Below are 14,188 nucleotides of genomic sequence, written 5' to 3' on the forward strand. Positions count from 1 at the left end.
GCTCTGCTCCCTGCCTAGGATTGCATGTCTATAATTCATTGCCTTTGAAAACTGTCTTATCACAGCATCGACTCCTTAGTGGTTTAATACAGGATAAGTTTATTAGAGATAATCTGTTTACTGAATGTCCTTACCACAAAGCAATCTAGTTAACGGCATCTTTTGAAGCTTTGTCTTCTGGATATATCTTTTAAACTGATCCTTGATTATTTATCTATATCTGTATCTTTAGATCCTTTTCTTTAGACTTGTATCTGCTTTGGCATGAAATTACAGTGTCTGGTGAAAACACTGATAAACTAATTACTCTTATGGGGAAATAACGCAAACCAACACCGTAATGAGCTAGTGAGGGCAAATAGTTCAGTCTGTTCATGGTTCTTTAGGCTTAAAAATAATTTTCTCTATTAAAGGGGTAAAATTTTTCTGAAGAGCTACACTTCCACCAAATGTTGCCACAGTCTCCACAGTGATCATCACACATCAGTTTGGATGTCCAGATGTTTTCCATCTGACATGCTGTCCTCCTTGAAATCTGGGCCACTGCTTAAGATGTACAGAAGAGGAAATGTAACCTTGCAATTCATCCTCAAATGGCTAGATATCTTGGAAAATACCTACAAAGCCATTGTATTAAGAAAGACAAGATGAGGAAGGAGCATTACAAAAGAAGTGCTGAAGAATGAAAGGTGAAAGCAGTGAGAAATGTAATATAGTGAGCCCATTTTATCTTTGGATCTTTCTGACCATTGGAAACTGCTCAGTGCAATTCTGCCTTGATAGTTCAAAATACTCTACATGTCTCACCTGACACAATAGCAACTGCACCGGTTACTGAAGAAGGCAATGTTAATGTGAATAGTGCATGGACCTGTCGTGCTTCCTCTTTTCTCATGGAGTTTAGGTGCCTTAAAAACAGAACTACAAATTGTCAAGCAGCCTTTTTCCTTCATAGGAAAGAGAATCTCAAACTTACCAATAAAAACAGTGTTTGAGTGTCTTAAGAAATTGTTTTCTACAAAAAGCCCTAAGTTTGAGACATACAGATAACTGCTGACAGTTTTGTGATAAAGCTTTAAAGTGAATGTAACTGTTTTAAAACCTGTTTTATACACTCTGTACTTCTTGCCTAACTGATCCTTCTGTTGTTGAGGAAGCCTGGATGCCAAGGATCTAACCAACCTGTCTGAAACCTCCTGAGGCAATCACAGATTTATATGCTACACTCAGACTAATTTTGCTTCAGTGATTACTGTATTTGGTCAGGTCTTAGCAAGGGCTGTAGTTGGAGGGAATTGTATCTCAGGTACAAGGCATACTGGATAATACAAACTTGAAAATTGTCTTGTAGGAAAAAACCTAGCACCTTGTCAAAAAGTTTTTATTTTGGATATTCCTAATCTTCTTTCCTTTTTCTTGGCATTATTAGATACATGCACAAAAGCAGGTACAAGAGAGATTAGGCTGGAGTGTGCACACAATACATATGTACCAAAGTGGTATTATTTCAGATGGTGTTCAAAAACTTAATAGTGAGGTCTTTCAATAGGAGTGACTTTGTAACATTGTAGGCAAATTCCACAAAGTTCATTCTTTTTAGTGGAAAATATACTCATTACAAGGGTGCCAAAACTTTTGTGTACATCAAGAGAAAAAAAAAGAAAGAGAGAGAAAACAAACACTTCCTCACCAATGTTTTTAGAAATATAATACCCATTCTTTCTGGTGAGGACTGAACACTGCTACCCCAGTTAGAATACGGTTGCTACGTGCTGCAGGAAAGAGGAGAAGTGTTTCCTTGCAAGCACTTTAAAGCTACTATTGAGTTTCTGTGAGTCCAGAGAAATCTAGTACCTCCAGCCTGTAAAACAAGCTTCTCTATTTGGCCTCATTAATGTTTAGTCTGTTTTTTCTTGGCAAAAGCACTTCAGTGACGGTCTCCACCAGATTGACACTGAAGTGTTTTCTTTACTTGCCATCTGTCTGGACTGATTGGAAAAAGTAAAGTGGGGCTTGTTTAGAAAAATATATAAGCAGTTCATTTGGCACAAAGTTTGTTATAGATGTATGAAAAGCAGCTGGGTCCAGCTCAGGAGGTTAAAAAAAAAGTTTTATTACAGAGGGATGACTTTTCATGTACAAGTTCATGCACTAGATGTGTTCTTTCATTTAGCTTGCAAGAAGTGACTAAATAAATTAGCTATGGCATTTAATTAGTTTTATTTGTGTTTTACCAAGCCACTTATAATATTATGTGTGAACAGGAATCTAGTGTTTCAAATGCCAGTCAGTTGCAAGTACATTTAAAAGCAGCAGAAAAGATCTGAAAGCTTCTTAAACATTCTTCCACCTTAATTCAGCAAAGCACTTAAATACATCAAAGTCTGGTGTTTTACTGGATTGATTCTGGTTTTTTACAGGTTTGTCTGACAGACTTGCAGCTTTATGGCTGCCTTGTTTTTTTTGACATCGTGAAGATTTGGCTAAAGATAGCTTAGAATAGTAATGAAACCCTGTTCACGTGAATGCTTTCTCTGAATATGTTTCTGTGCGCGTGTATGAGGATGTGTATGGACAGAGAGCATAAGCATGGTCACATGGTGCTTTTTTCTCCAGCTGTGTCCATTGCTCAGCTTCGCCCCTATTAGTATTCCAAATCCATTATGGTTAGAGGTCAGATTCAGTCTTTAAACTAGTTATGTTTGGCCCAGTCTTTTTCCCCCTTCTCCTCTGAAATATCCATAGTTGGCTTTTGCTGTGTTCTTATTATGAGACTTACTCTCTGCATTATTGGCTGAGCCTCTGCCATGGTGAATATGAAGCTGAGGAAAAGCTTCTATTTTTCTATGATTTCTGAAAAAGAGAGGGAAGCTGAATTTTGATAGCAAAAAAAAAATTAGGAAAACAAAAATTCTTTCTACTTTCTGAGGAACATTAAACCCTGGTGGAAATTGTCTGCTGTGTTATTGCAATGCTTCTGCTTGATCGCAGCTCTCTCGTTATTGTTTCTTGTAAAAATTAATCAGTTTTAGGAGGGAAATTATTTTTCAGGCTCTCGGGTAGGAGGGATCAAACCTCAGTCTTCTGTATTTCCAGTTATGAGGACTGTGTCTTTGTTGTTGATAATTTGGAGTACATAATCATCACAGCAGGATTATCAAAAGGAGAATTTATTTCCCTCAGGTTAAAATTCTAATGTTGCATCAGAGCTAAAAGCTAGTCCAGTTTCTGATTCCAGAAACTAAAGAAACCAAGTTATGCTCTGCTGAACCACAACTTTGCTTTGTCTGTGTTTCATAATCATGGACAAACATAACTGTAACCATCTGAATGAGTTTTTAAATTTCAGAGCCTCTGAAATTTCATATTTGTGTACACACTTGTTAACATCTTTAACTGAATTAGGAATATTTTGCACTGTTTTAATGTTTTTCTATTCTGAGATTCCATTTTTGGAGGCATTACTTTTGCTGAGTGCTAATTCCTGACTTAGATATGTGCTGCTCAGGCCTCATGGATTAGGTCTCATCTATTACTGGACAAGATTTTTCCTTGGTTGTGCATGTTTAACATTGCTTCTGTAACACAGGAAGGCTGAAGACTGACCATGGTCTATCTTTGGTTTTCTGAATTGGGAAGTATAGAGTGGTAAGGTGAAGTTCAGCAGTTCCCTTCTGATAGGAAGATTGTGGCAGCAAATGATGCACCTGGAAATTCCTTATGAAGAGGTGAATGTTTTCATTCTTGAATTCAGATACTCAACCCTGTTAGACACTATCAGCCAGCTAACTAGAGATAGCTGTATAGGAATTATTGGCATAGGTTGTACCTGAGTCTCCTCTGTGGCTGGATTTGCAGGTGTGATTTTTGCAAATTCTGTTGTCCAAAACCAGATGCAGCTGCTTTGATACTTGCCAATAGCTTGATATTTTTTTCTCTTGAGACTTTGATTAACATAAAATTATTTTTGTCATTGTGTTTGTTTTGAGCATCTGTTCTACATGACATGTTTACTTTGTCTCATCTCTGTGGCATGTTCCCACTCAGTATTTTTCAAATGTTGTCTGCTGGGTTGGATGATTCATTTTTTTACTGGACCTTATTAGCTCAATTTACTACTTTCACTACTGTTTGTTTTCAGTTCTAATGTGGAGGTTTATTCTTCCTTTCTTCATTAAAATTATTACTTTCAGTACATCATGTCTTTACAGATGAGTCAGTTAACTTGTTTAGATGGAGAGGCTAATTTTCATTGAAATTTTATGTGTCCATATGGCACTTGATTTGTCTTTGTTATACTTGTTTTCTGCTGTTGTAGTTCTACTACTGGCAGTAGAAATATATTTATATAAAATTTATATAACAGCCCTTTACACTGATGATACATACTAAGATAATACATCTTTTATACATATGGTAGGACAGGAAGGTGTATATAGAACACTGATGGTCTGTTCTGTGTGCCAAGAACCCCCATACTATGAACTGGAATAGGTTCAGCAAAGTTACTCTCATTTACCAATTCAAAAGATCTTGCCACTGTACTTTCATATTTGTAAATCTAACTAGTTTCACAGAGGAATTTGTGGAAATATGCACCTCATTCACTCAGTGTTATTTGTCACTGAGCAGTAATAACATTGCTGCCTCTTTCCACAAGCTATTGATTGATACCAGTACTTTTTGTGCATTGATAAACTAGCTTTGACTACACCTAGGAGTCTGAATTCCTTATAATAAAAAGGATATCATGAAAATACAAACCATACCAAACCAGATAAATACAAAGGACATGATTGATTAGAGGGGTAATCGTGTGCTTTCATTTCAGAGCAGAGACAAATTAGTTTCTTCCTACACACAACTTTGAAGAAAGAACTCAGTCTCACATTGTAACTCTACCAAAAGGTGAGAGGCATTCTGGATGGTTTTCCTCCTTTTTATATGAATAATTGGGTATAAACATGAAGTTATGGCAAAATAATATTTTTGATAGAAGTAGTGTAGGAGGAGCTGTTACAATTGCTCATCACAGTGGGCTGCTATTGAGTTTCAGGCTAGTCAAACCCAATTTTTAATTATACTTGAAAGTTCTTTTGGTAAAGAAGGCAATTTTTGCAAAGCTTTCACATGGCAGTTTATAAATCGAACAGAGAAAGACTAGTATGAGAGCAAGAGATGTTGTCTAGTTCATCCTTATAATTGTGTACTTCTGCAAAATTAAGCTTAGGCTCTTACAGAATGCAGTAAAAAAGGAGTCACTGTTGGGTGGTTAAGGACACTGTACTGAGCACTTGGCTCTGACTTCGCTCTCATCATATGGCATTAGTTGATTCACTCTCACTAGTGATAAGAAATACCTTGTAGATGAACTCAGGTGACATATACTGTACTGTTTTAACTCAGTGAGAGGTACAAAGGCTGTCAGTAAGGAGGTGAGGTATGGCTTTGCCAGATTTCCTTATACTGCTCTAATCAAACAATCGTAGGCTTAGGAAAGATCGGCTGAAGCTGAACTGAAACTGTCTGGGAGCCTGATGCAGATGAGGAAAAATTCTCACTTCTGAAGTACTTTCTCAAGCACAGGACCATCTCCTTGGGGTGGTAAACTCATTCATGTTAGTCAGTTCTGGCACAGAGTTTTTGGTTCTTGAGAAATATTTTGGCACCTATGTTCAGCTGTGAATGGCCAGGAGCAGGAACTCCAGAAACAGACTGGAGGCAGTGGCTGGTGGTCCCTGTGCCTCTACCACATAAAGTTCATCTCTGTCAAAACTATTCTCTGTTTTAGCTCTTTAGCCCTGGAAAATAGGGAGTGGAGAAATCTCCCTTTGGCTTGTAGAAAGTTGTTCTGGTTTTCTTCCCATGCAGCTTTGAAAATCCAGCAGCAATTTCTTGCAGTTCATCCAGCTCTCACTGTGTAATTTGTGTCATGATAAAAAACCTGCAGCTGGTTTTGGGTGCTGATGGTGACTGAGGTGGTTACATACTGTCTGTAGGCAGTGATGAAGGAACAGGGATGAATGCTGCAAACTCAGTACAGAATTTACCTTGGGGTTTAGGTTCTGGTGAGTGTTGTGGTTGCTGGAGCTGTTTAGGGGAAACCGAGTGTTGCTTCTCATCTCCTCTAAACTGATCTGTCAGAATCATACCAACCGAGCATAGGGGTGCTGAAATTTGCACCAAGAGTGATTCCAAACAAAGTACTCTGGTCACACCCCAGCTCACGTGCTGGATGGAGAGCAAGGAAGTAGCCCATCACATCATTTGCCAGATTTCCATTCTCCTGTTCCCTTCCCAGTTAACCCTGGAATGGCAGCACCACCCTACAGACTTTTGATGGACTTTCTTCCATGAATTTGGGAAGTGATGTTTTTAATTCCTTCAGTATTTGAACTGTATATGTGGTACATGAGCTGATGCTTTTACAGCTTAAGGTATTTTGAACTTGGTGGTATCCTTTTCCCCCCAGATTTTTGCTCAGCTGAGGGTTCATATCTGAGACTCATAAGAAAGACTAAGAGGGAAAAAGAAGAAGCCAAATTCCCATAAACGTATTTGATAGATAGGGAAACAAAGGCACAGGAGACCACACAGTAGTTTGCTGTATGAGCCAGGAGTAGCTTCAGATAATCCAATTCATGCTTTAGTGATGAGAACATACTGTCTTCCTCAATTCCTAGGCTGGTTAAAGCTCCTTCTCTGTCCTGGAGTGATATTTCCATGTACAGAGCTTCTGAGAATCACCACTCTAGGGATTGCTGTTAACTCCAAAATGTGTTATTTGCACATTGAAGTACTTAACTAAGGAGATTTTCTTTTTCCAGTTGCAGTCACTGGAGGCTCGATGGTAATAGAGCTGTCTTCTGGTCTCTGCCAAATTTATTTTCCAAAAGAAATATCTGAATGAGGAAACAATGACTAAAGACAGTATGTGAACTGTCTAGCACACTGCAAAGGTCCAAACGTTGAGAAGAGAGAGGACTTTCAGGATGGCTGAAGGCTACATTATTAGGAATAAATGTACCCTTCATGAAATCAAGCAAAAAAATAGGCTATCGGGAAACATTACTTTGGGAAGGGAGCTGGTGAAAGTCTCATGGCTTGAATGGTTTAAAAGGACAGAAGAGTGTTGGGAACAACTCTGCATTGGTGTGGGATGCGCTGTATAACCAAAGAGGTATTTTCCATCTCCCCACTTCTTTTACCTGATTCTGTTTACAGCATCACGTTCATGTCTTAGTGGCAGGCTTAAGCAATGCCTACAAAATCAGGCATAATTGCAAAGGTGTTTGAGAAAAGAGGCAAAAAGTTTTTTTAAAACTGGGGGTTGTGGGAAGCTCTGAGGGGATTGATGCCAGATGTGGGAGTGGAAGGTGGGGCTCAGCCCAATGTTTCACACCTGCTTTCTGAAGTTCCAGTAACAGGTTACAAAGGGTAAGGCTTGAGGGGCTTGATTTCCCTGAAAAGCCTCACCTGGGGCCTCTCCACACCTGCCCTGAGCCCAGGAGCCCTATTTAAGCCCAAGCCAGGATGCAGTTCCTCTTCCTGGGCAGTGGCACAGCAGTGCTGGTTTCCAGCTCTCCAATAGACATGCCTGGCCTGTTCCTGTGCCAGTGCCTGATGTTGGGGCTGCCTCCAGGAAATAACTGTCTTGTGAGGAGAACGTTACTGGTGAGTCAGCTTTAGCACTATTTTGGTATCATGCTTTTAATTTGAAACTTTTTTTTTTTGTTATTTGTCTTGTCAAATCAATTCATGTCTATAGAGTAAAAGTGATCTTTAAGCCAAATTGTTTGAATGCTCAGGAAGAAAACAGGATACCTCACTGAAGAGAAAAAGAAACTTGTATTGTCTGCCAAGTTTTGGGCTCAGATGGAGAGTTAAAATGTCAGCCAACTGGGCCAAACCACAACCTGCGATAAACTCTGGCTTTCACAGGGACTTAAGACTTGCTCTGTTGTGTTTTGTTTGGTATGAATTCACCTCACAGTAGCTTGGAGTCTCATATCTTCTCCTTTTCCTCTGATGATGCTTATTACAACTTGAGCCTTTGAAGTTGTTTTGACTGAACAATATGCGGTGAAAAATAACACTCTAAAGAGAAGATGTGAATGTGCTTCCTTGTTTCTTCCAGAACCTTATCCCAGTCATTAGTATTTTTAACAGTCATCTCTGGGACCAGTGGCAGTGTTTAAAACCCACACAGGTTGTAATGTTTGAAGTGATCATGCTGTAGTGCCTTGAGACCTTGTGTTCTAATTGTGGGCTTGCAAAGCAGCTGTGAGTGATGGGCAGGTCTGCTGCAACCCCGGGGGATGAAGGAGCATGGCTGTGAGAACTGGTGTGGAAAAGAGATGTTTTCAAAGCTGTGCAAGAGCTGTGCCATTGCTTCACAAGGTAGTAGTATCTCCTCTGTAAAATGACACTAAACACAAGATTAGAACATTGTACTGTAGGACATTGTGCTGTACTGTCCCTCTCTGCAGGAATCCAGGGGAACACATCCTGCTTAACCCCTAAGCCTGAGTTTGAAGGATTCAGAGGCTATAGATAGATAGTTAAATGTTCCACTTGGATGTCACACAGGGCTGCAGTCAAGAACTGGAAAGTGCAAAGTGCCTTTAGCCCCTAGGAGAAGGGATGCTGAGCATTCCTTGCAGTTGCACAGGCCTTGCTGTGAATGTGCATTTCTCATGTAGCACCATGGTTTGGTCTCCAGCTTTTATTTCCTCCATCTTACCTGCCATTTTTCTGGGGATTGTTGGACGGCTTTCAAATATTGCCTGTGGGAAAGAATCCCCGTATCTTAAAAATTATATATGTAAATAGATATATCAATATAAATCTCCATCTCCCTGGCTTTGCCCAAAGCCCACAGTCTGAATCAAACCCACAATGCAAAACCAGTTGCTGCAAATTGGCTGTGTGTACTGTAATACTGAAAAGCTTCCTGAAATCTTTCAGGGGTTTATTTAGAGTTGAAGTGAGCCAATGTGCTTGAGAAGCAGACAAAATATTTTAAACTTAGCAAAGCATGACAGCCATTGAGTGTACTGCTGCAGTGTCCCATGAAAAAAAGACAAAATGAATTGCAAAGTCTTTGTGAAATTTTGGCAAATCTATCTTTGTATACATTATATAAAATCAAGGTCAAATATTGGGAGTTGGCTGCTCTGCTTTGTTTATATAGCTCTAGTTTAAAACATGTTAGGCCACATATCAACTGTAGGGTCATGTGTAAAATAGGTGTCATAGTTTCTATTCAGTCCCCAATGGCCATTACTTCATTTAACAAAACTAAGTGCAGCACATTTTGGCTCTTTCTGTATGAGACAGGTGGAGAGGATGAGTGGGAAGAACACTCAACTCCGTTTAAAGGTGATGTTACAGGTTTAGTGGGACTATTATGCTTCAAATGATCACATCTTGACCAATCTCTGGGTCTATAGAAACATATGCTATATAGATTTTTTTCCCAAATTGGAGACACATCTTTTCATTATTATTGTTAGAATAGGCAATAATCTGTTTAAATGTTTAAGCTTAGTAAGTAAATGTGTGTGTTTTCTAACAGCAATGGCAAAGGTGTTGAACCATTTGTTGGGATTTTGGTTTAGAATTCACAGACTTGGTTAATTTAATAGCCTTTGCAAGTTGTCAACTCAATTGGAAGATTCTCAGATTTCAATGAGATTTTCTGTCAATAAAGGTACCAGAACCCTGCCATCCTTAACTATTTCTTCTATTAGTATCAGCATAATTGTAACTCCTCATACTATTAATAAAAGGGTCTGTCTTTTCAAAGATAAGCTTATTTTTCCACCCTAAAGAGAAAAGCAAAAATGCTTGACAGCTCCTTTCTTTCTCCTTCCTTTCCTCACTATGCAGCAAATAATCAATCTTGGCTGAATGACATTTTAGAGAAATTGCAGTTGTAAATGTGTCAGTACTTAAGAAAAGTGTAAAATGCCCCTTGCATTTGCATGGGTGGGAAATCAGAATTTAGCTAAATATACATGTGGTTGAAGGAAGCATAGAAATAAAAATGATCTTGTAACAAGAAAATTACAAGGCAGCTTTTTGAAGAAAATTGCATGAATGGTCACCACTGTGAAGACTTTAAATGGGTGGCTCCCAAATAAATCCTTGAGAAGAGTGAAGGTGCCTAATTCTGGGTGGTGCTGAGTGCCCTTGGCATCAGACCCCTTCTTAGAAAAGGTTCTCCTTGTGCTCTCTGTAACTGCTGCTACAAGATCAGACATCAGGTACCAAATATAACTCCTCTTTTGTGGGTTGGTCTGCAACTGTTTTTCTCTTCCTTTCTCTTCAGTTTTTTCGTACAATATATTTACCATTATTTCAATAATAATGTAATAACATACATTGATTCTTTAAATATGTACAGTTTAATGCTTTTTCCCTGTGGCATCTTGGCAGGCTTTGCAAACAGTGATCAATCAATAACCTTCACAAAGCCCTCTCCATCCCTCTTAGTTACATAGTTAGGGAACTGAAGGATAAGGGTGTTAAAACACTTGGCCAAGGTCACACAAGGAGTTGGTAGCTGACTTTTTTTTTCAATCCCAGACTCCTATTTCAGACTTCAGACCACACGTCTCCCACATAAGCATGTTTATATTTTGGGCAGGGTATAGGGAACAGTCCTGCCACTCTGACTTTCCGGGACAGCGACTGTTCCCTTATAAACTGTAAGCTTTCCAAACCCAAATGTCTGAAAAGGACAAATATGAGGGACACTTCAAGAGTGTAAAAGCTGATGTAGCAAGGATGTAGATTTCTCACCAAGGGAAACCACTGGTGTGTTCCAACATCATTTGGTTTGCCACCAACCAACAAGCTGGTGATGGTGACACTGACCTGCAGTCAGTCTGTGCGAGGTGTTGGCTAATGTTGCTACAACAGATATTCATTATAAACTACAGTTACCCACAGTTTACTCTGTTTATACGACCGTTTAGTGGTTATTTATTAAAAATAAAATTTATGTATGGTTATTGAATGTGTATTTTGGCAGGGAAGTGACCTTGGCAGAAACATGTCTGGATCAACACTCAGCTAGCAGTCACTCTTTATGTTGTCATATAAAACCTTGTTAAATAATATTTTGTTTCTATCTTCAATTGCTGTTATATAAGACCAGTAATGAAAGTCTCCCTAAGGATTGGTAAATGGAGTGAGTTTTTCTGTGCATTTTCTCCATAAAATAAAAAACTAAGCCAATGAGTGTCAACATTACTGCCTAGTTGAAGTGCTTGCTATAAACTTTGATAGTAAATTGTTTACTTTTAGATTTTTGCAGGTTTAAAAGTTCTCTGCATTTAAACACAATGTGAATGTCTTTTGGAGAACTAAGGATAATTCACATTCAGAAAGCATTTAACTTTCATTTCAGTGAGACTACTCACATGCTTAGAGTTAAGTGGTTGGTTGAATTGTTTAATGCTCAGAAAAGACACTAAAAAAAAACAGGGAAAAACTATGGCTTCAGACAGAGAAACAGTGCCAAAAGTGGTTGTAGTTGTGAGATTTTAAGACACCTTAGTGTCAATGTACAATGTCATTGTGTTTTACTGATTTTCATTTACTTGATGTTATTTCAATATAGCTTCAGTTTCACCACCATGTTTTTCTTTGGTTTTTTTGTTTTTTATTTTTGATGCTTTGAAGCAAAACCTTTGCATGAAAATTGATGGACTGAAAGCTCCTCTAAAACTAAGGAGGAATGGAGATTCCTGTATGGTGGATTATTTTTAAATATACTGATACAAGGTATTGGTGGTTTGAATATAGAGGAAGGCTAATATAGACAAAGGATAATTGTGAAACCAGTTCATCAACATTATCAGTAAGGTCAGAGGGGTGCATCTGTGCTTCTAGAGGCAGAGACATGTGACAGACATTGACAGAAAGAAATGGCTCATCAGCTTATGGACTGCTAAAAGTAGGAGTGGTGGAGAGAATTACCTGTTCTTTGTAGATGTTGACCGTGATCACCAGAGATGGACAGAGCTGCAGCCATGTAGCTGCACTGGCTGGCTGGAAGGACTCTCTGGGTAGAACCTGGGTAGGTTAGTAATGCACCAAAGGGTTTGTACAGCTGATAAGGTGAAGAGCAGACAAGAAGGGGTCTCTACCACTACTAGCTACTCTGACAAATGAGGATAAATGCTGTCCTAAACTTTTTCTTAAACCAGGGGGTATCTCCCTCTGGGGCACACTTGAAGATTCTCTTCACTGAAGTAAATAACTAGTTTTTTTTCTTGAGCCAAGAAAACCTGCCATAGGGCTTGGTTGTCAGGGGAATGCAAAACAAACCCACCCTTGGCTTCCAGAACAAAAGGAGTGCAGTCCCCAGCTGTCAGGGGAGAACAAATCAAGAAAAACTTCAGGTTCTTGCTTTGGGGTAAAAACAAACAAAGGAGCCCTCTCTGCTCTGGGCTGGCTGTGGTAGTCACCATTTGAAAAAATTAGATTTCACCCACATTTATATCACATGGCAATGACTGTTTTCCCTGTGCTTAAAGGGATATCTCCGTCTGCCAGGTGGGAACCGTGGCTACATGGTGACTCCTGAATTGTGACCAGCACTGCAGTGTCTGCCTCAGCCCAGCAGAAGCTGTGGCCCTTTCTGACTGTTCAGTATTCAGAGGCCAGGGCAGATTTGTTTCCTCCCTTCTAGGGCAGAAAAAATACAAAAGAAGAATGAAAGACTTTTAATCATGTTGCTTTGAGAGAGATTATGACTGGCTTTTGCAGGACTTTGTGTATTTTTTAGACCTGCAGACTTCCCCTATCTGAGTGTGCTAGTAATACCAATTTCCATGATTACATTGTTCTGTCTCCTTTCTTTGAGCTGAGATACTCTTTCTCACTGCTGAACAGGACTCATCTGGCAAACAGCAGTTTGTGTAGTCCTGACAGAGTGAATGGTTTCGAAAACAAATTTTGCCTCCTGGCTCCCCAGCACTCCGTATGGCATGGGCACTCAGGGCTCTCCCACGACACTGGTGATGTGGGCACAGTGTAAGGAGGATCTTGCTGCCTGGCCTCAGGCTGTGGTACCACCTGGCTGTGTGTGTGAGCTGAAAGCCAGCACTCTGGTATTTAATCCTCCCACAGTGGCAGCACATCTACTCCTAACCCATCTTCTCTCTTTGCATAGGGAAACATCTTTGTCCCTCAGAACAACTGCATGGGAGGTGCTGTTGAGTGGTTTGGTGTGTGAGGAGGACTCCAGACAATTTCTGTTGCTCTCCCTGTCACAGCATTTTTGTGAGAATCTGTAGTAACTTCAGTCCTTAATGCTCTGTAAGGATCTCTTGGGAAAATTTTGCGGCGTTGCAATAGAGGACAATAATCAATACAGGTAAAAGATATAATACAGTGGTGAGAAAGGCTTTACTTTGACTTTGAGAACTGGAATTTAAAGCCTTTCAGAAAGCTCTTACAAAATTGCTGTTACTTTTGTGGGTTTTTTTGTGATGTGTTTATCTCTCTGTACATCTTCATCATCATATAATGTTGTATGATGTTGCTATGTTTCTTATATTTGAGGAGAGAGCTACATGCTGTGCTATGAATAGAGTGGTGAAATGGCCTTGGTCTACAGGCCATCAGGAGGCATCAAGTGAGCACTGCTCTCTGTAGCAAAACAAGGCATGCAGTTTGGAGTTAGAATCCATAGCCACACTTCTCATTTGTTCAACTTCAAGTGAGCCTGAAAGAGCTAATAAGGAAGAAGAATATATCAAATTAAATAGGGAGAGGGGGGAAGATATAACAATTAAGGGGCTGTTTTGTGTGGCTACAGACATTGTTTCTCCTACACAGGCATGGATCTTGTTTTGGTGCCTGGATTTTTATCTACCAGAACCTAAACGTGCACTGCTCCCACCCTTTCATAGCTTTTTCTTCTCTACTGTAGAGCAACAGAAGCTGAGTAAGCTGTATCCTGGAAAAACACATTGCAGGAAATGGTATTTACCCTTTGATCTTTAGATCTTTCCTCTGCTGTGATATACAGTAACTTGTTTTGTCTTTGCTCAGTGAACAGGCTTTCTTCATTTAGATTTATGGCAATGGCTCTTGCTGGTAGAGGAGGCTTTAGTACCTTTTATAAAATAAGGGAAGGAAGGCCATGTTTTCCACTTATCTTACAACTTTC

General features: G+C 39.5%; 1 long non-coding RNA gene across 4 annotated transcripts in view; it reads left to right on the forward strand.

Annotated features, from left to right (window-relative positions):
- Window positions 1–14,188, forward strand: part of LOC113968999 — a 108,794-nt gene that overhangs the window by 64,769 nt on the left and 29,837 nt on the right. The window lies entirely within an intron of this gene.

The sequence above is a fragment of the Neopelma chrysocephalum genome, unplaced genomic scaffold (assembly GCF_003984885.1).
Source record: "Neopelma chrysocephalum unplaced genomic scaffold, ASM398488v2 Primary Assembly neopelma1_70, whole genome shotgun sequence".
Classification (NCBI taxonomy): domain Eukaryota; kingdom Metazoa; phylum Chordata; class Aves; order Passeriformes; family Pipridae; genus Neopelma; species Neopelma chrysocephalum.